General features: G+C 47.5%; 4 non-coding genes and 1 pseudogene across 4 annotated transcripts; all 5 read right to left on the bottom strand.

Annotated features, from left to right (window-relative positions):
• Nucleotides 1–4,369: 4,369 nt before the first annotated feature.
• Nucleotides 4,370–4,441, bottom strand: TRNAC-GCA (transfer RNA cysteine (anticodon GCA)). Its single transcript has one exon. It is a non-coding gene; the product is annotated as a tRNA-Cys (tRNA).
• Nucleotides 4,442–4,521: 80 nt separating this feature from the next.
• Nucleotides 4,522–4,593, bottom strand: TRNAC-GCA (transfer RNA cysteine (anticodon GCA)). Its single transcript has one exon. It is a non-coding gene; the product is annotated as a tRNA-Cys (tRNA).
• Nucleotides 4,594–9,547: 4,954 nt separating this feature from the next.
• TRNAC-GCA (transfer RNA cysteine (anticodon GCA)) lies at nt 9,548–9,619 on the bottom strand. Its single transcript has one exon. It is a non-coding gene; the product is annotated as a tRNA-Cys (tRNA).
• Nucleotides 9,620–16,769: 7,150 nt separating this feature from the next.
• On the bottom strand, nt 16,770–17,960 carry LOC146204034 (uncharacterized; annotated as a pseudogene).
• Nucleotides 17,961–20,438: 2,478 nt separating this feature from the next.
• On the bottom strand, nt 20,439–20,510 carry TRNAC-GCA (transfer RNA cysteine (anticodon GCA)). Its single transcript has one exon. It is a non-coding gene; the product is annotated as a tRNA-Cys (tRNA).
• Nucleotides 20,511–20,718: the final 208 nt, after the last annotated feature.

Genomic DNA, 20,718 nt, shown 5'->3' with positions numbered 1-20,718 from the left:
ACACTGAGCCATGCAGTGATCTGAGTACGTTACCGCCAAAATATAATAATCCTGGCATTTTGGAGCCAGTTCTGCGGACACATAAATTCTGTCAAGGCGGGCGTGGCTAGCACCCTGAAAATGCGTATACTGAACCCGTGCTTGCTCGTGAGACGCTCTGCAACGTCTTGCAGTGCTAACTCGTCAATCAAGTGCGAAAGTACCTCTGTGCTACGATCCCTAAATGTACGATGGCTAGTTTTGTCACCGGAGCTCAGTACACAATTGAAATCTCCCAGAAAGACAAGTTGCTTATCCGTGTTTAAATACTCAACAAAATCAAACAAAGCAGCCCTCTCATCAACTACCGTAGGTTCATATATACAAACAGCACGCCACTCAGCCGAGCAAAAACTAAAATCGAGAACCACACCCCGACCCGACGGAAAAGAAGCATGCGACTGCACTACAAGACCCGGCAACTTCTTCACAAACAGGACGCATCCGGCAGAAGTACCGACTGCATGACTGACAGCTGCGTAAAACAGCGACGTGAAACGTTGCACCATGGTCTCGGTCTCTTGTTCACCCTCGACTTTTGTCTCTTGACCTCCAAGTATATCGATGTCATTTTCATTTAAATGGCGCAGGACTTTGCTCTGCTTCCTTTTCGCTGCTAGACCTCTCACGTTAAGGGTTCCAATCTCACGTTAAGGGTTCCAAGTCATCGCCCAGACATGGTTTATTTGGTAAGCCCCCAAGGCCACCACGTCTGGAAGCGTACCAGTCTTGGCCAGGGCGTGCCGGAAATCTTCAACCCTAAAGGGTCGCACTCGTACGTCGCCGTGCAAAGAAACTGTGTTGAAAACAACACGTCCGGTGGGCAGATGCGGCGAAATGATCTGGTATTCCTTGTCATCGTTTCCATAAAGCCTGTTACCGCGGCCAGCCTGGGCCGCAATCGCCGCTCCGCCGGAGCTCATGATTCTTCGTCCGTGCACGCCGGTGGCCGGAAGTAGAATGACTGAGCAATACCCCCGAGACAGACTGCAACCACGCCAAACGCTCCTAAATGCATCATAAAACACGCGAGCAGAAAACAAAAGTGCAATCGGGCGAAGGGGGCACCCGGGTTTGAACCGGGGACCTCTCGATCTGCAGTCGAATGCTCTACCACTGAGCTACCCTTACAAAAATGCATGTAGGGTTTCTATAGAAATTCGAAAGCGTTGTGTCAATACACGCTGTTGAAAGTCTGTTGATAATCGGCAACATCTTGGATGATGCAGTGTTGACCTCTTGTTGAGCGCTTATGAAATAGTGGCCCATGTGTTTCTTAAGAGCGCTTTTGGAATTCGCGCAACTGAAATTCTGTTGATTTCAGGCTCAAATGCTTCAGAAACTCTGCAAGTGACGCTTTTTGATTTTCTGCTACCTTTCCACTCCTGAACAACAGAAAATAGTACACGACCATCGGTTTGCCAGGAGCAGACACGGGGTGATTTTCATTAATGCAAAAGTAGTACAGTACATCTCCTAGCTGCGATAAGTCACCACATTCTATGTTCTGCCCGACCAATCAACAATCCTGTCTGATCAGTGCTGGTTAATGATAAGCATAGTGAGGCATAAAAGAACAAAACAGATCTTGATCTTTTAAGCCCCATTATACTTACTCACTCATTAACCTACACTAAACTGACTAAATTGTTGATTGATCGAGCAGAACATAGAATGTGTTGACTGACCGCAGCAAGGATATGTGCTGTTCTACTTTTACATTAATGTAAACCACCTCGTGCCTGCTCCTGGCTAACCGTTGATCACGCAGCATTTTCTGTTAATCCGCAGCGGAAAGGGAACACAGAATAAAAAATGCGCGTTAATGAGAAAGAAAAAATATGCATCTTTGGTGAACCCATAACATGAGCTGGGCTCTTTATTTGCTTTATTTCAATTCATATGCAAGGTATGACGCCAGGCTATTCTTTGCGTAAAACGCTGATACGTCCGGGAACTCCTCGCATGTGATGCTGAAATAAACAATATAAATCATAATTAAGTTGCGGTATATACTAACTTAAAAATAGAGGAAAGGCATTTGTGCGCTGCTCCACGTCATAGCTCAAGAAATTTCTTGTCTAAAATGAGTTGTCACTGTCTTTCACTGCTTAGACGGCATCGACCGCCGCTTCCACAGCTCGGCAGCACTACCACATCGTTCATTTCTCCCTGATAAACAATATATGCTGCCGTCAAAGATCCTATTGTGAATATAAATAGCAAAGTGCAAGTCACAAGCATTACTACCCAGAAAACTTGAAGCAGAATTACCAACTATAGGCACCAAAATGAGTGGAAAAAACACTGCAAAAATGGTGGAGCTGCACAGATTCAATAATCCACAATGTGTGACAGAGGCATATTATGATCTCGATAATGTGTCCGTCTCAGCGCGAGTAGCGTATCGAAAGAGTACAGCACTGTGCCGAACAATCCGTCAAAAACGGTCACCTTGTAAAAGAAAGAAAATGTCGCCATCCCAACTGGCGTTCCATCGGCCCCAGCGTCCGCGTTAGAGACAAGCCTCGTTCTCTCTCTCTCCCTCCTTTTTTTCCGACGAGGCTGGCTTGCCTGCTAGAAATATTTACATGCTCGCTTCCCCTTGTAGCACACACTGTACAAGACTAGCACAAACACGAATAGGAAAAAGTAAAACTCTCACCAAAGTGCAGACGCTCCCTCCGCCCGTGCCGGCTTTTCGCCCAGAATCCAAAACGCCTGCGACTGTTGAACTTCTTAAACACGTCCTCCTTGCGCAGAAGCTGCCACCCAAGAGCGGATTCCTCCGAAGACTTAAATGCGTACGTTCGCGCTCAAATTTGAACAAAACGATCTTCGTGATAATCACCAGCGAAAAACCTATATACGGTGCTTCGCTCACAGTGCAAGATGCGACCACGGTGGCGGGAAAACGCCAACTGAACTGGCACATCGCCGCACTCAGCGTACCCGCGTCTGCGTGCAAAGAAAACGGGGCGCAGAAGAACAGCTTCGGTGAAAAGGGGGAGCCGCCGCCCCCGCTGCGCGAGCTATGCTGCAGCCAAGGTCATCTCCGTGAAGACAAACCACGGAGAAGGCAGAGAGCAGAGACCCAGAGGGAGCAACCCCTCCCCCCCTCCCCCTTTTTCCCCCCAGCCGACAGGAAGTAACTCTCGACCCTCCGGACATGCTGGCGCCGTTCGCGGCACGGGGGAAAGATGGGTGTGGACAGTAGCAAGGCAGTGGCCGAATGCTTCTTTGAAAAGACGAGTCGCGGATAGAAGACCCGTGTAATCCTATTTTTTTTCTTTTTATTTCATACGCGAATGTTTTTGCTATGCGTGTTAACTCTATAGTATGCGTGGGATCAATCCGTCATTATTAGAACCCCTCAATGTTTAAAGTGACTTCATTTTAGCATGGTGTCCACTTTAAGAAAGGAAGGAAAAGAAAAAAATAACAGTTAAATTCTCCAAAGACATACAGGATTCCAATACAGACTGCACCTCATTTTGCGGCAAAAGCTACGGGCAAAAATACCTAGGCTTGGGCAGAATGTCAGACCCTGAAGCATATATATAGTGAACTTTGCAACTGGTTTAAAAAAGCTCTGTCCTGCCCTACATGGTAGGTTCAATCTAGGATCCTGTTTGTTAGTATGATGACTCACTGAACTTGTTTTATGATAAATATAAAATATGTCCTACCACTAAAGTTACCTTCTGCGACATACAGAAGCTGATTCATTACGGATTCTGACTGACATTCAACGATGTATTTGCATTATTAGTGGAGGCTTTGCCATCATGAAGTTTTTAGGGCATATTTTCACTGTGTTGCGAAGCTTGAGCTAAGTGTGCACCGTTAATATGTACTTTTATATAACATGAACGAGCACGCAACTGCATGCTGCTCTTATATTTCCCTTTGCAGAATGTGGCCAATAGTTGATTACAAGTGAGACCAAAAATTCATAACGAAATTGTCACATCATGTTCTTATCATTTGTGCCTAAAACTACTTAAAAACATGGATCAGCTTGAAAAGTACACGCTAATTGTTCGTGAACGTTGAAAACTGACAACAAAAAGCACATAGAAAAAATAGCACAAAAAGTCTATTGGGTAGAACACAATGAAAATTCTGTGGGCCCTGTAAAGATTGCACTCAGCTGGGGTTGAATGTCTATCGAAATTCAATAAATTCAAAAGGCGGTCAATAGTCCAACAATAGAGTTTCAAAACTCATTTTTGTAAGGGTATACCCCCGAGACAGACTGCAACCACGCCAAACGCTCCTAAATGCATCATAAAACACGCGAGCAGAAAACAAAAATGCAATCGGGCGAAGGGGGCACCCGGGTTTGAACCGGGGACCTCTCGATCTGCAGTCGAATGCTCTACCACTGAGCTATACCCCCGAGACAGACTGCAACCACGCCAACGCTCCTAAATGCATCATAAAACACGCAAGCAGAAAACGAAAGTGCAATCGGGCGAAGGGGGGCACCCGGGTTTGAACCGGGGACCTCTCGATGTGCAGTCGAATGCTCTACCACTGAGCTATACCTCCCCCCCCCCCTTTTTTTTTTTCTTTCTTTATTGCCGACTTGGACATTCAAAACAAGACGATGAACAATAAAACATGCCAGCACACTGTCGTTTGACACGGCTGGTTAAAACGTTTGCAGTTTTACCACACTGTCAAGCACATGAATCCATTGCGGCTGCTCGAGGAGTGTCATATGCACTTCCCTGAACCGCACAACACTGTGTATGAAATGTTCTCGTACAGGATTGACTTGTATATCTGCATTGTTAAAGTGCAATCTGGTTTTCCACAAGCAGTGGAGGCCCAGGAGCATTATTGTGGCAAAGAGAAACTCCTCTGTATTAGGAAAAGGTAAAAATCGTATGCCATATGCATCTAGAGGTAGCTCTTTTTCAAAGTTCTCTGAACCACATCCCAGAAAAAAATGGCATCCCAACAGTCCAAAAACACGTGTTCTATCGTCTCCAGGTCTGTTACACAAGAAACAGTTTGTTGACCAATTGACGAAAAGGCCTTTAGCGTGCATCCAGTTTTGACTGATAATGTGCTAGTGTGGAGTTTAAAGAAACATTATTTGACTGGTGGTGATATTGGCACCTTCTTAACTCTCTTGAGTACGTCATCTCCTGGGCCTGGACAGTGCGACAAACGGTGCGAAAACGGTACAAAGCGCACATGCAGGAATCTGTACGCGAGCACCACTTCTCGCAAGTACCCTATTACTGTACTACCTACATTGAGACACGAACTCACAAGAAAATTAGGAAGGAGTCGACCAAGCCGAACTTAGATTACTGTTCTGAGGAAGATATCATTTTGGTCACGAAGGTACATGAAACGCGAGACAACTGGCCGCAAAAATAAATGCGCCAGACCAAGCCCTCCTTTTTGTACGGAGAGAAACAAATTTGTTCGGCTCGTCCTTTCCCAGGTCGACGCCCAAATGAAAACGGCAAAAACACGGTGAAGTTTTTGTATGTTTTTCCTCGAAGCACTCAGCACATTCATCACGTACCACACTTTAGCAGTAAGGAACAGATTACATATAGTGGCACGCGAGAACATGGATAACTGCCTTACTTGCCACGCGTCACTTTTTTCCTTGGCCCTCGATGCTTGGGCATGCCAGTACGGGTCTGGGTCCCGGTAAAAATCAAGGAGCACTCTTAGATACAATGCTGGAGTGGTTGACCAGCGCATCCGAGAATAGTGTTCGGGTGTGACCTCCCAGCTATACCGTGCCAGAAACCGCAGCTCTTTTCCCAGTTTATCTGGGCACCTGTGGAGCTGCAAAATTTCTGTACTACATTCGTCACCTCACAAATACTCTCTCTATTTGCACAAAAGACAGCGATGTCGTCGGCATAAGCCAGGATTTTCACATGCACTGACTGTAGCGTGAAGCCCGTTATGCATTCATTATTCCGGATGGCCAAGCAAAGCGGTTCAAGGTAGGCTGCGAATAGCAATGGCAGCAGTGGACAACCCTGCCCCACAGAAGATCGCACTTGGAGGCTTTCAGTGAGTTCTCCATTCACAACAATCCGTGTGGTACAGTTTTCGTATGCCATTCTAACGCCCTCTATTATTATTCGGCCGACATTTGCATGATCTAATACGGCAAACAGAACATTGTGAGAAACGCGGTCAAAGGCTTTCGCCAGGTCTAGTTGTATCATCGCCACTCGGTCATCAAATGAGTCACAGCATTCTAGTATGGATCGTGCCACGTGTATGTTAGTGGCGATACTTCGCCCTTTTATACCGCATGTTTGATGCGTGCCTACGAGCGTTGTTATAACACCCTGCAATCTTTTCGATAGCATCTTCATGAAAATTTTATAGTCGACGTTGATGAGGCTTATCGGACGATAAGACCCCACCAACAGCCGCTTATCAGGGTCATCGGTTTTAGGAATAAACAATATGTGGGATGTTGTAAAAGACAGCGGAACACGTTTTTTCTCATAGCTTTCGTCAACAACCTTCAGCAGAGTCTGGGCTATTTGTAGAAAGCTGCACCCATTCCGTCAGGTCCAGGGGCTTTACCTGCTGGCAGGGCATCTATTGCATCCTCAATTTCTTTCACGGAAATCGGCCGCTCAAGCCGTGTTTTAACTTCTTCCTCAAGTTTCGGCATAAGTGGAAGCAATTCACTATAGAAGCACCGTTCAGTTTTTCGCGACTGACCCAGCATATCTGCGAAATGATCACAGATTGCGTTCTTGACTACACTACTGTCCGCCAAAAAACCTGTGCTAGTTCTTATTTCTCGTATATCCTTTCGGCACGCGTATCGTTTTTCGTCTGATAACGCACGCTTTGTTGGTGTTTCCCCGCCCACACCTGTTCCGTCCGCGCCCGAATAACTGCCGCACTATACTTATCCATGTCCATTTTTTCAAGCTGGGCTTTGACACCCCTGATCTCATTAAAGCAAGCGCCTGGTTGGGCGTTTTCTATACACGTCAGAAATTTGAGCTGTTTACGAAGCTCTGCTTCTTTTTGCTTCTCTGCGTATCTTAATTTCGTGCTTTTTTCAATCGCTCTCATTTTTACCCCTTGCTTAAATTCCTCCCATTTTGCAGCGAAGCTCAACGGTTTCGCTTTTAGTAATATATTTAATTATTGATCTGTTTCGTTAAAAAAGCTCTCATCCTCCAACAACTTATTAAGTTTCCATAAATGCCAATTAAACCCATTTTTCGTTTTGTATTTTCTTTCAAAGGTTGCAATCACTAAGGCATGATCCCTGAAAGCCACAGGTCTAACTTCGTACAAGGTGCAAAGTGGTACAAGTTCAGCTGCGACATACAATCTGTCTAATCGAGCATGGCTGTTGCCCTGAAAATGGGTATACTGCGTATAAGTTCCATTAGTAAATAAACTTCCAATATCTTCTAAATCATGGCCATGGACGATTTCATTCAAAACATCATCACTTTTATCACGTACAAATCACTTTTTGGCGCGATCTGAAGCTTGGCAAACGCAATTGAAATCACCCAGTAGGATTAACACCCCATCACTGTTTAAGTATGACTCCAATCCTTCAAAAAATAATTTTTGCTCAGTCTCTGCGTTTGGTGCATTCACACAAAAAACTCGGAAATCAAGGCCGCAGTGCAAAAAAATCAACAAGGAGACGGCCGCTTTGACACGAGAAAGTCGACTGTACCATAATACCAAGATTATTGCGAAGAAAAAGTACACAACCACCAGAGGCACCTACAGAATGACACACACATGCATCAAAATGCGTACGGAAAGTGGACACCATTCGGTCTGTAGCAACTTGACTCTCAATTTTCGACTCTTGCACGGCGACTGCATGTAGATCGTTATCTAGAAGAAGGCGACTAAGCTGACACTGTCGCCTTCCTCCAAGGCCTCTCACGTTAATAGTTGCTACACGCAGTGCTTCACTTATTGTGATCGCCATATCGAAAAGAAAAAAAAAACGCCTTATAAAACGGTGTTTGCCCTTGCGCCACACCCCAATACCCATTGCCCAAAATGACACTTTGCAAAAGAAACTATGAAGGCGACCTCGGCGGATGCGTTTCGATGGAGGCGAAACGAAGAGGCGTCGTGTGCTGTGCGATGTCAGCGCACGTTAAAGATCCCCAGGTTGTCGAAATTACTCCGTAGCCCTCCACTACGGCTCCTCTTTCTCTCTTTCCACTTTCATTCCCACCTTCCTCCCTTCCCTTACGGCGCGGTTCGGGTGTCCACAGAGCAAGTGTGACAGTTACTGCGCCTTTCCCTTCCTGTGAACCAATTTCACTTATTTATTTAGGCGGTTTTCCCGCCTGCCTTGCATCGAACGAAATGTTCGGCCGCGGCTTCAGGGTAGACCGCCTCAAACCTGGTGTTTTGGGCGGTGGTTCGTCTCCTCCGTTGTGGTCCTGTTGAAGCGTCCCGCTGTCAACGGCGTCGTGGGGGCGCTTTCCGGCCACCAAGGTAGCCGCACCGGGAAGAATGTCTATGCCCTCAGAATCTGGAGGAATGCAAGGAGCCTTAGTATCGACTGAAGATTTCGCCTCGCCCTCCGACTTGGGCCCGACGTCCTGGTGAGGCGCTGGTTCACGTGTGGTGACATCCGCCTCAACCACGGTTTTCTCCTGCTGTGGCACCCCCAGGACAGTCTTCCTCTCACCCGCAGCTGTCTCAGTCGTAGCGGAAGATGTCTCTTCCATATCCGCCTCGTCTATGAACAAGACGGATGCGTCCTGAGCGTTCATGGGCCCGGTCACTTTAGCGTAGGTCCGCTCGCACTGGCCCTCCTCGTGACCGAACCGTCGACAGGCACCACACCTTGGTATACGGCACTCCCGGCGAATGTGGCCGGTGCCGCGGCAGCGTAGGCAGAGCGGAGCTCTCCCTGGCACGACCACAAGGGCCAGCTCACCGGCGATGCTCACCTGGTGGGGGATGTCGTCGAGCTTAACTCCAGGCTTCAAATTCAGGGTCACATGCTGTGTAGTCGACCCTTTTCTTTGTCCACCATGCCCTGCACGCGCCACCGCTCGCAGGCGACGTCGGTGACCTTGTAAAATGCGAGCTTCACGTCTTCGTCCGGAACACTGTGTAAGAGCCAGTGTACTTTCATGCGTACATCCTGGTTAGCTGTGTCGATGACAAGACACCTCCACTTTTTCACCACCAGCTCACCAAGGGGGCACCAGGGTTTGAACCGGGAATCTCTAGATCTGCAGTCGAATGCTACTGAGCTATACCCCCGACACAGACTGCATCCAAGCCAAACGCTTCTATATGCATCATAAAACACGCGAGCAGAAAACATAAGTGCAATCGGGTCAAGGGGGCACCAGGGTTTGAACCGGGGACCTCTCGATCTGCAGTAGAATGCTCTACCACTGATCTATACCCCCGACACAGACTGCAGCCACGCCAAACGCTCCTATATGCATCATAAAACACGCAAGCAGAAAACATAAGTGCAATCGGGCCAAGGGGGCACCAGGGTTTGAACCGGGGACCTCTCGATCTGCAGTCGAATGCTCTACCACTGAGCTATACCCCCCTTTTTTTTTTTGGTTATTGCCGACCTCGACATTTGAAAGTAAAATCAAGAATACAGTGCATAAACAGATGTTTGGTTTGGGCTAGTTGGTAGCAGTTTCTTGAAGACGTAGCGCCTGTCCTGTCTACATCTGTGTTGTCCCCGTCTTTTTTGCGCTATGTATTCGAGAGACAGTGCATAAATCGCGTAAGCCATACTTAGGCAAACACGGATTAAAATTGTCTCAGCGACACCGAAACATCCAGCAAGGTAATCCATTCTTGCGGATCAGGCAGTGCCCGGTAACACTCTCTTAGTGAAACGACACTTTCAACAAAATGCTCGCGAACAGGACGCACGACAAGATCAGCATGTTCAAATTGCATCCTCGTTTTCCATATTGAGTGCCGGCCCAGAAGCATAATCAAATCATATGGTATATCCTGTGAAGTTTCTATCTGCAAGAACCTTATTCCATATGGATCGAGTGGTAACTGTTTCTTAAGCGTGTGCTGCAAAACATCCCAGTGAAATATTGGGTCCCAGCAATCAAGAAGAACATGCTCTATTGTTTCAGGTTTTTTGCATAACAAACAATTAGTAGCCCAGGGTATGAAAATGCCTTTGCTATGAAGCCATGTCTTAACGGGTACCGTGTTAGTGTGCAGTTTAAAGAAAAATGTTTTGACTGAAGATATTACCGGCATACTTTTAACTCTTTTAAGGACGTCTTGTCCGGGGCCTCCGCGGTATGGCAAACGGTACAATGGCTGCGGAAGCATGATGTCAGTGAGGTCTCTATAGAGTTTCTTCTTGGTGACATTGCACAGAAACTCATGAGAGAAACGCTCATTTAACAGCCTATAAACAAGCATAACTTCACGCAGATATCCAGTCACGGCACCGCACATATTTTTACATGATGACACCGCGAACCCTGGAAGGCGTCTGCTGAGCCTGACTTGAATCGCTGTCCGGAGAAATGGATTGTTTTGGTCGCGTAGATAAATAAAGCGCGATACAACCTGGCGCAGAAATAAATGCACAAGCCCTAGTCCTCCCTTCTTGGCAGGAAGGAAAAGATTGGTTCGACTTGTTCTCTCCCATGTCGAAGCCCAAATGAACACATCCAAAACACGGCGAATTTTTTGTACACTGATCCCCATGCACCCAACACATTCATTACATACCAGATCTTAGACACAAGGAAGAGATTGCAGACTGTGGCTCGGGAAAACATCGACAATTGCCTTCCTTGCCACGTGTCAGCCTTTTCTTTTGCAAACAACGCTTGGTTAGCCCAATATGGCTCGGGGTCACGATAGAAACCAAGCGGTACACCAAGATACCGTTTTGGAACAGATGACCAATTAAGTCGACAAAAATTGTCCGACGTGGCTCCCCAGTCACCATGCCAAAAACCATGACTCTTTTCCCAGTCTATCTGGGGCCCGGTGCACTCACAAAATTGTTGTTCAACAGTTGTGGCGTGCTGAATACTGTCTCTGTCTGAGCAAAAAATGGCGATATCATCGGCGTAAGCCAAGATTTTAACATGGGCCGCCTGCAGTGTATAACCTGTTATAAGTTGGCTATTTGCAATGGCCAAACAGAGTGGATCGAGGTAAACAGCAAACAGCAAGGGTGACAGCGGACATCCTTGCCTCACTGACGACAAAACCGGCAGGCTGCCAGTGAGTTCTCTGTTAACTATGACTCGCGTTGAGCACTTCGTGTAGGCCATTCTTACTCCCTCGGTTATAACAGTACCAACGTTCGAATGCTCCAAAACCCATAGCAGAACCTCGTGCGAGACACGGTCGAACGCCTTCGCCAGGTCGAGCTGCATCATAGCCACGCGGTCACCAAATGCCCCCCCCCCCCCCCCCTCCTATCGCAACACTCAAGAATACTTGGAGCAACATGGACATTAGTTGCTATACTTCTGCCTTTTATGTCACAAGTCTGGTGCGGTTCAACTAAAGTTCTTATCACTGACTGCAACCGTTTGGCCTGAGCTTTCATAACATAAAAATCTTGTAATCTACGTTGGTAAGAGTGATCGGACGATAGGACCTTATCAACAAACTTTTATCCGCATCATCACTCTTTGGTATGAGCACAATGTGCGAAGTTGTAAAAGACAAGGGCACTCTTTTTATTCCGTAAGCTTCATCCAGAACCTTATGCAACATGCGGGCTGCCTTCGTTCTGAAAACTTTGCAAAAAGCCGCTCCTAGACCGTCAGGCCCGGGTGCTTTACCTAGGGCGAGGGCATAGATTGCACATTCTGTTTCGCCCTCAGTAATTGGCTGCTCCAGTTGCTTCTTGACTGTTTCGTCCAGACGTGGCATAAGTGAAAGGAATTCCTGGAATCCGTCTTTTGCCTCGCGTGAGCAACTAAACTGGTCTTTAAAATGATCGGCAACCACTTTCTTGATAACGGTGTTATCCGATGGGATTGCGTTCCCGGTTGCTAACTGGCGTATTTCTTTCTGACATGCATATCTTTTTTCGTCAGATAGCGCTCGCTTAGTTGGCGTTTCTCCTGCCCAGAGCCTCTCTGATCTAGCGCGTAAAATCGCCATTTTGTATTTTTTTGCATCCACGCCTTCCAACTGGCTTTTAACTTCCCTTATTTTTTTCCTGTAATTACCAGGCTGAATGTTTTCCATGCTTATCAATAACTCTAGTTCTTGCTGAAATTTTGTTTCGTTCTCTCTTTGCTGATATGCTATGAGGCTGCTTCTTTCGATGGCTTTCATTTTAACTCGCTGTTTAAATGACTCCCATTCGACTGCAAAACAGGGAGCTGCATTTCAAGTAACTTTTCGAATTCTTCCGTTACTGCGTTAACGAAGACTTCATCCTCCAACAGCCTGACATTTAATTTCCATAGGTCCCAGTTAAATCGAATATTCCTGTGTCTTTTTCCAAACGTTGCCATCACCAAGCAGTGATCACTAAACTGAACGGGCTTGACTTCGTAGGCAGTACGTAAGGACACCAACTCATGTGATGCATATATTCTGTCTAGTCTCGCGTGACTTTCACGTTGGAAATGAATGTACTGCGGACGATTTTCGCCGTTCAGCACGCTTCCTATGTCTTCGAGATTGCATTCATACCACTGCATTTAGCACTTCGCCACTTTTTTCTCGGACACGTGCACGCTTAGCGCGATCCCATGCTGAGCACACGCAGTTGAAGTCTCCCAACAGTACTATTACTCTGTCACAGTGTATGTAAGCATAAAAACGCTCAGAGAAGTATCGACGCTCTGTTTCAACATTAGGTGCATAGGCACAAATGACACGGAAAGATAGACAAGAATAGGTGAGATCAACGACTAAAAGGCGCCCACTTTGACAAGAAAGCACTCATTCCACACAAATCCCAATGTTATTGCGTATGAATAGGGCACAACCACCTGATCCACAATATGCATGACATACACGTACATGAAACTGCATACGGAAATTGGACACCATTCGATCAGTCGCTTCTTCGTTTTCAATTTTTGTCTCCTGGACGGCAACTACATGTAGGTCATTGTCAAGAAGAACGCGACTAAGTTGGCACTGCCGTCTCCTTGCACAAAGCCCTCTTACGTTTAGAGTGGCTACCCGTAACGCTGTTTCAAGAATGCTTGCCATGGCTACACGAACGAATGGTGCCCATCACAATAAAACATGTTTCTCTTTTGATACCTTTGCGATACCATGAGAACCGCAGGCTTCCCAACCGAAATTCTGTCTTCGATTTAAAAGGAATGTAAGCGCCTTTATCATCATCATCATCATCATCATCATCACCATCATCATCATCATCATCATCATCATCATCATCATCATCATCATCATCATCATCATCATCATCATCATCATCAGCCTGATTATACCCACTGCAGGGCGAAGGCCTCTCCCATATTTCTCCACTTAACCCGGTTCTGTGCTAGCTGCATCCACTTGACCCCTGCGAACTTCTTAATCTCATCCGCCCACCTAACTTTCTGCCGCCCCCTGCTACGCTTTCCTTCCCTTGGAATCCAGTTTGTTACCCTCAGCGACCATCGGTTATCCTCTCTTCGCACTACATGTCCTGCCCATGTCCATTTCTTCTCCTTAATTTCCACTAGAATGTCGGTAACTTGAGATACTTCTCTGACCCACTCTGCACGCTTTCTATCTCTTAATGTTACCCCTACCATTTTTCGTTCCATAGCCCTCTGGGTTGTCCTCAACTTAAGTAGAACTCTCTTGGTTAGCCTCCACGTTTCAGCCCCATAGGTGAGCACAGGCAAGATGCAACTGTTGTATACTTTCCTCTTGAGCGATACCGGTAAGCTGCTAGTCATAATCTGCGAGTGCTTGCCAAATGCGCTCCATCCCAATCTTATTCTTCTTGTTATTTCCTTTTCATGGTCCGGATCTGCGGTTACTACCTGTCCTAAGTAGACATATTCGCCTACTACTTCCAGTATTTCGCTACCTAATGTAAACTGCTGTTCCTTCCCGAGGCTGTTGAACATTACCTAAGTCTTCTGCATATTGATTTTCAACCCTACCTGTCTACTTTTTCTGTCTAGGTCATCAATCATTATTTGCAGTTCATCCCCCGAGTTGCTTAGCAAGGCAATGTCATCAACAAATCGCAGATTACTGAGGTATTCTCCATCTACCCTTATCCCTAACTGCTCCCATTCCAAGTCTCTGAATATTTACTCTAAACAAGCTGTGAATAGTACTGGGGAGATTGTGTCTCCTTGCCTAACACCTTTCTTTATGGGAATTTTGTTACTTTCTTTATGCAGAACTATGGTTGCTGGGCAGCCACTATATATATCTTCCAGCACTTTCACGTACGGCTCGTCTACCCCCTGATTTCGCAATGCCTGCATCACCGCGGAGGTTTCAACTGAGTCAAATGCTTTTTCGTAATCAATGAATGCTATGTATAAGGGCTGGTTATATTCCGAGCATTTTTCTATCACCTGGTTGATGGTATGGATATGATCGATAGTAGAGTACCGTTTCCGAAACCCTGCTTGATCCTTTGATTGATTGCAGTCTAAGGTTGTCCTGATTCTATTAGCGATTACCTTAGTAAATACCTTATACGTAACAGACAGTAAGCTGATTGGTCTGTAATTTTTAAGGTCCTTAGAGTCCCCTTTCTTGTGAATGAGGATAATGTTTGCATTCTTCCATGGTTCCGGTACCGTCGATGACATCAGGCACTGCGTATACAGGGTAACCAGTTTCTCTAGCACGATATCCCCCCCGTCTTTTAGCAAATCTGTAGTTATCTGATCCTCTCCAGCTGATTTCCCCCTTTTCATAGTTTCTAATGCTTTCTTGACCTCGTCTTTCGTCACTGGTGGAACGTCTAACTGTTTTTCCCTACCGCCAATCTCATTACGGTCCTGACTACTTTGGCTGCTGTAGAGATCTGTATAGAACTCCTCGGCTACTTTGACTATCTTGTCCATATTAGTGATGACGTTGCCCGCCTTGTCCCTTATCGCATACATCTGGTTTTTGCCTATGCCCAATTTCTTCTTTACCGCTGTAAGGCTTCCCCCGCTCTTTACAGCATGCTCAATTTTCTCCATGTTATACTTCCTTATATCGGCCACCTTGCGCTTATTGATTAGCTTTGATATCTCGGCCAATTCGATCTGGTCTGTTGGATTGGAAGCTTTCATACTCTGGCGTTTCTTAATCAAATCTTTCGTCTCCTTAGACAGCTTACCGGTATCCTCTCTAACTATCCTACCGCCTACTTCTACCGCGCACTCAGTAATGATATATCTGAAATTATTGTTCCTTGCCTTAGGGTAATGTCGCCAACCTCAGTTAGAGCTGAATACCTATTCTGTAGCGAGATCCTGAACTCTTCTGCCCTCCCCCTCACCGCTAATTCGTTGATGGGTTTCTTTCTTACTAATCTGTTGCGTTCCTTCTTCAGATTTAGGCTAATTCGGGACCTCACCATCCTGTGGTCACTGCATCGCACTTTCCCGATTACCTCTACATCCTGCAAAAGGGCGGGGGTTGAACACATTATGAAGTCGATTTCATTTTTAGTCTCTCCGTTAGGACTTTTCCATGTCCATTTCCGGTTCTTCCGTTTGCTGAAGAAGGTATTCATGATTCGTAAGTTACTGCGCTCTGCAAACTCAACTAGTAACTCCCCCCTGCTATTCCTAGAACCAATGCCATAATCACCTACTGCCTTGTCTCCTGCCTGTTTTCTCCCTACCTTGGCATTGAAGTCGCCCATTAGTACAGTATACTGCGTCTTTACTTTTGGCATTGCCGATTCTACATCTTCATAGAAGCTTTCAACTGCCTGGTCATCATAACTACTTGTAGGTGCATAGGCCTGTACAACCTTCAGTTTATACCGCTTATTAAGCCTAATTACGATGCCTGCAACCCTCTCATTAATACTATAGAATTCATCTATATTACCCGCTATATACTTATTGACAAGGAAACCTACTCCTAGTTGTCGCCTCTCTGGTAAACCTCGATAACACAGTACATGCCCATCCTTCAGTACAGTACATGCCTCATTCGGCCTCCTAACCTCACTAAGCCCTATGACATCCCATTTCATGCCCTCTAGTTCCTCTAACAGCACTGCTAAACTAGCTTCACTAGCTAGGGTTCTAGCATTAAACGTTGCCAGGGTCAGTTTCCAATGGCGGCCTGTCCAGCGGAGCCAGGCTTTCTTAGCACCCCCTGCTGCGTCACAGGTCTGACCGCCGCCGTGGTCAGTTGTTCCACAGCCGCTGGTGACTGAGGGCCGGGGTTTTATGGAGCTTATCATAGGAGGTTGCGGCCAATTACTGCACCAGGGTGGCCAACTCCTGTTCTGGTGAGGGAGTGCGTTGCCGGAGGTGTTCACCGGCATCAGGTCGCACCCCAAACCTGTTTATGCAATTCCATCGACACACAGATTTTTTTTCTTTTTCATCCGGTGGAGAATTGCGCGGCACCGGGATTTGAACCCCGGTCCTCTTGCATGCGAGGCGGATGTTCTACCGCTACGCCATCGCTGCCTTTATCCTGCATCCGTTCAAATACTATAATTTACACAGTATCTTAGCCATTGTTTTCGTCAATATCCCCCCCAACCCTTTTACGACCCTGACAGCACAAATTTACGGAGGCGGTTTACCCGCCTGCCGAGCATCGACGGGAATGCTCGGTCGAGGCTTGAAGGATGATCTCCGCATCCCTGGTCGTGGCGTTTTCGCTGGTGGTTCGTCTCCACCTGTTCCTTCCTGATGCAATTGCTTGCTGTCGGTATCATCATTCGGCCGTTTCCCGGCTGGGAAGTTAGCCGCTCCGAACGCAGTGTCCATGCTGTCGGCGTCTGCTTGCATGGCTGACGGCCACGACAGTGTCTGCAGGCTTCTCGTCCGTGCCCTTCGGCGTCTCCGCGACGTCTCGTGAAGGCACTTGTTGCGGTTCTTCAACCACGGCTTCTTGTACAGTGTTGTCCCCCGCTTGCGGTATAGGTTTATTCGACGTCGCCACAGTGGCTCGCGCACTTGCTGCAGCTGATGCTTCCTCAACGTCTGCCTCGTCTATGACCAGGTCAGATACATCCTCACTGCCCACGGGTCCGGTTACGCTGGCATAGGTCCGCGAACATTGGCTCTCGTCGTGGCCGAAGCGACGACTGACACCGCACCGCGGGATACGGCACTCATGGCGAATATGACCTGTGGCTCGGCAGCGAAGGCAGAGTGAAGCCTGCCCGGCACAACAAGAGCTAGCTCATCGGACACGCTCTGTTGATGAGGTAGATCGTCAACCTTCACACCGACGTTCAGCTTCAAGGTCACATTTCTTGTCGTAGAGCCTTTGTCTGTCACTCCTTGAACTCGCCACCGCTCCCGCGAGATGTCACTGACCTTGCTGAAAGGAGCGAAGGCGAGACACACGTCCTCGTCTGGTACACTGTGCAGGAGCCAGTGCATCTTCATGCGTATATCCCTGTTAGCCGGGTCAATGACGAGGCATCGCTTCTTCTTCACTTGTAGTTCGCCAATGCTGACCACCTTCTTGACTGCTTCGGCATCCTTGAGTGTAACGGCCCAGACATGTCTCATTCGATACACCCCCAAAGCGATAACTTCGGGGAGCACCGAAAGCTGAGCGAGGGCGTCTCTAAAGTCCTCAACCCTATATGGCCGGGCAGTTATGTCAGCGTGCAAAAATACGGCATTTAAAACGAACCGACCTGTGGGCAGACTGGGAAAAACAACGTGGTACTCACTGTCAGAGGACAAGAACCTGCTACCGCGGCCCTGCTGGGCCGCTGACACCGCTCCTTGGGAGCCCATGAAAACACGTCCGCTCGCTAGCGAAGCCGGAAGTGGAATCCCATTGAGCTATACCCCCCTTTTTTATTGCCTAATTTATTATCAAATTTTACACATATTTGCTGGTTGGCAAATCTGCGAGACCCATCGGGATGACTTGCACGCTGGAGTTTACGGCTTCAGGAATTTGACATAACTATTGTTTATAAGTCAGGCCGCAAACACGAAGACGCTGACACGCTGTCACGAGCCCCCGTTGTCACTGACGATGCTGCAGCCGATGACGACAACGGCTTTCTAGGAGCTCTCAGTGCATCTGAGCTCAGGGATCGACAAAGAGCTGATCCAGACATCCTTCCATTCATCGATTATCTGGAAGGGCGTGATACGACGCTCCCTCGACGCCTATCTCGGCACATTGGTTCATTCTGTATGCAGCAAGGCGTCTTGTATAAAAGAAACTCCCAAGGCCAAGAAAGAGATTACCTTCTGGTAGTACCATGCGAGCTCCGTGCGGATATTCACCTTGCTTGCCACGACGAACCGACGTCTAGTCATTTGGGCTACTCACGGACGCTTGCTCGAGTCCGCAACATGTATTACTGGCCAGGACTCTCCGCAACTGTGAAACGCTATGTAAGAAGCTGTCGCGAATGCCAGCGCCGTAAAACACCGCCCCCGAAGCCTGCCGGATTTCTCAAGTCCGTTAGAGCACCACGTATTCCATTTGACCAAATCGGCATGGATCTTCTTGGCCCTTTCCCTTTGTCGCAGGCGGGAAACAAATGGATAGTAGTCGCTACTGACTACCTGACCCGATACGCTGAGACAAAGGCAATCCCTCATGCTACAGCTTCCGAAGTAGCCGAGTTTTTTATGCATAACATAGTCTTGCGGCATGGCGCCCCTTCGTATGTCATTGCCGACAGAGGGCAGCTTTCACTTTGCAGCTCATCGACCACATATTTGAGTTGAGTTACACGACCCATCGCAAGACCACAGCGTAACACCCGCAGAGCAATGGCCTTACCGAAAGGTTAAATAAGACGATTGCGGACATGTTGTCAATGTACATCGATGTGCAGCACAAGACCTGGGACGAGGTGCTGCCGTACGTCACATTTGCGTATAATACAGCGTCAACAAGAAACAACGCGTTTCACACCATTTCGACTTGTGTACGGGCGTGAAGTTCAGAGCATGCTCGATTCCATGCTCCCGTGCCCAGATGATGACCAGCTTCCCCCAGATGCCCAGCAGTATGCCATTCGCGCTGAGGAAGCCCACCAGCTCGCCCGTGTGCACATCGAGCGGTAGCAGACCTCTGACGCGCACCGCTACAACCTCCGGCCCCGCCAGGTTCACTACAAACCTGGGGACCAGGTCTGGGTGTGGACACCAGTTCGCCGTCCAGGCTTGTCAGAGAAACTCCTTTCCCGCTACTTCGGGCAGTACAAAGTGTTGCGTCGTGTGAGTGACCTCAGTTATGAAGTTATTCCAGACGGCGCCGCACTATCAAAACGTCGAAAGCCCAGCCTGGATATTGTGCACATTGTGCGGCTGAAGCCGTACTACCAACGATAACGCACGGCCACCTCCTGTGACCACCCTCTTACTTTGCACACCGTTCTTACCGGCCGTCTTCACTTTTTTTTCCATTTTTTTTTCGGAAGGGGGGCTAATGCCACCTAGCGTTGCCACGTGGCGTATGACTGAATGAAGGAGGACGAAGTTAAAAAGGACGACGTCGCTTGCGGGTTTGCGTCAGTGCTGCTCGCTACTGTTGTGTCGGAGCTAACCCTTTGCTATTCTTGATATCCTCAATCACCTTGTACGTGACAATATAGAACATCACAAACATACAAACCCACAGAGAGTGAATATTATGCGACAAATACACTACATGGGTTAAAACCACGCGATTTGGGCTGCGTGATCCATTACAAATCAGTCATTTGCAGCAACACTCCCATTCTCGGAAGCCACTCAGGCACTTCGTCTTGTGTCTTGAGAACTTCAATAACACTCGCAACGGCTTCGAGAAAATACAGCTGTATTTTCCTCGCATCAACGTCTGCATGCCTGAAAGCCATTCTGTATCGCCAGATACTGTGCAAGCCCAATAGTATGATCATGTCCAGTGGTAGCCCATCATCATCTTCAATAGGTAAAAATCGAATTCCGAAAGCATCCACGGGTAGGTCTTTTTTAATTGTTCGTTGTAGAATGTCCCAGAAGAAAACTTCCCAACAGTCTAAGAAAACTCCCCGAGACAGACTGCAACCACGCCAAACGCTCCTAAATGCATCATAAAACACGCGAGCAGAAAACAAAAGTCCAATCGGGCCAAGGGGGCAACCGGCTTTGATCCGGGACCTCTCGATCTGCAGTCGAATGCTCTACCACTGAGCTATACCCTCGAGACTGACTGCAACCGCGCAAAACGCTCCTATATGCATCATAAAGCACGCCAGCAGAAATAAAAGAGTAATTGGGTGAAGGGGGCACCTGGGTTTGAACCGGAGACCTCTCGATCTGCAGTCGAATGCTCTACCACTGAGCTATACCCCCGATTTTTTAATACCTTTTTATTGAGACACGCACGATACATTGTTAAAAGCACCCCGGCTGCTTCAGCCGGTCACAAGTTAAAATGACTTGATTTGAACTAAATCATCAAGCACACTCATCCACGCGGGTGGGTCTTTCTGCGCTCGGTACACATCGCGTATATAACATACACTTTCCACAAAGTTTTCCTTTGTAGTTCGGACGTTTA

Source organism: Amblyomma maculatum, chromosome 1, assembly GCF_055883805.1.
Source record: "Amblyomma maculatum isolate TAMU_Amacu chromosome 1, ASM5588380v1, whole genome shotgun sequence".
Lineage (NCBI taxonomy): Eukaryota > Metazoa > Arthropoda > Arachnida > Ixodida > Ixodidae > Amblyomma > Amblyomma maculatum.
This window is presented reverse-complemented; position numbering and strand designations above follow the sequence as displayed.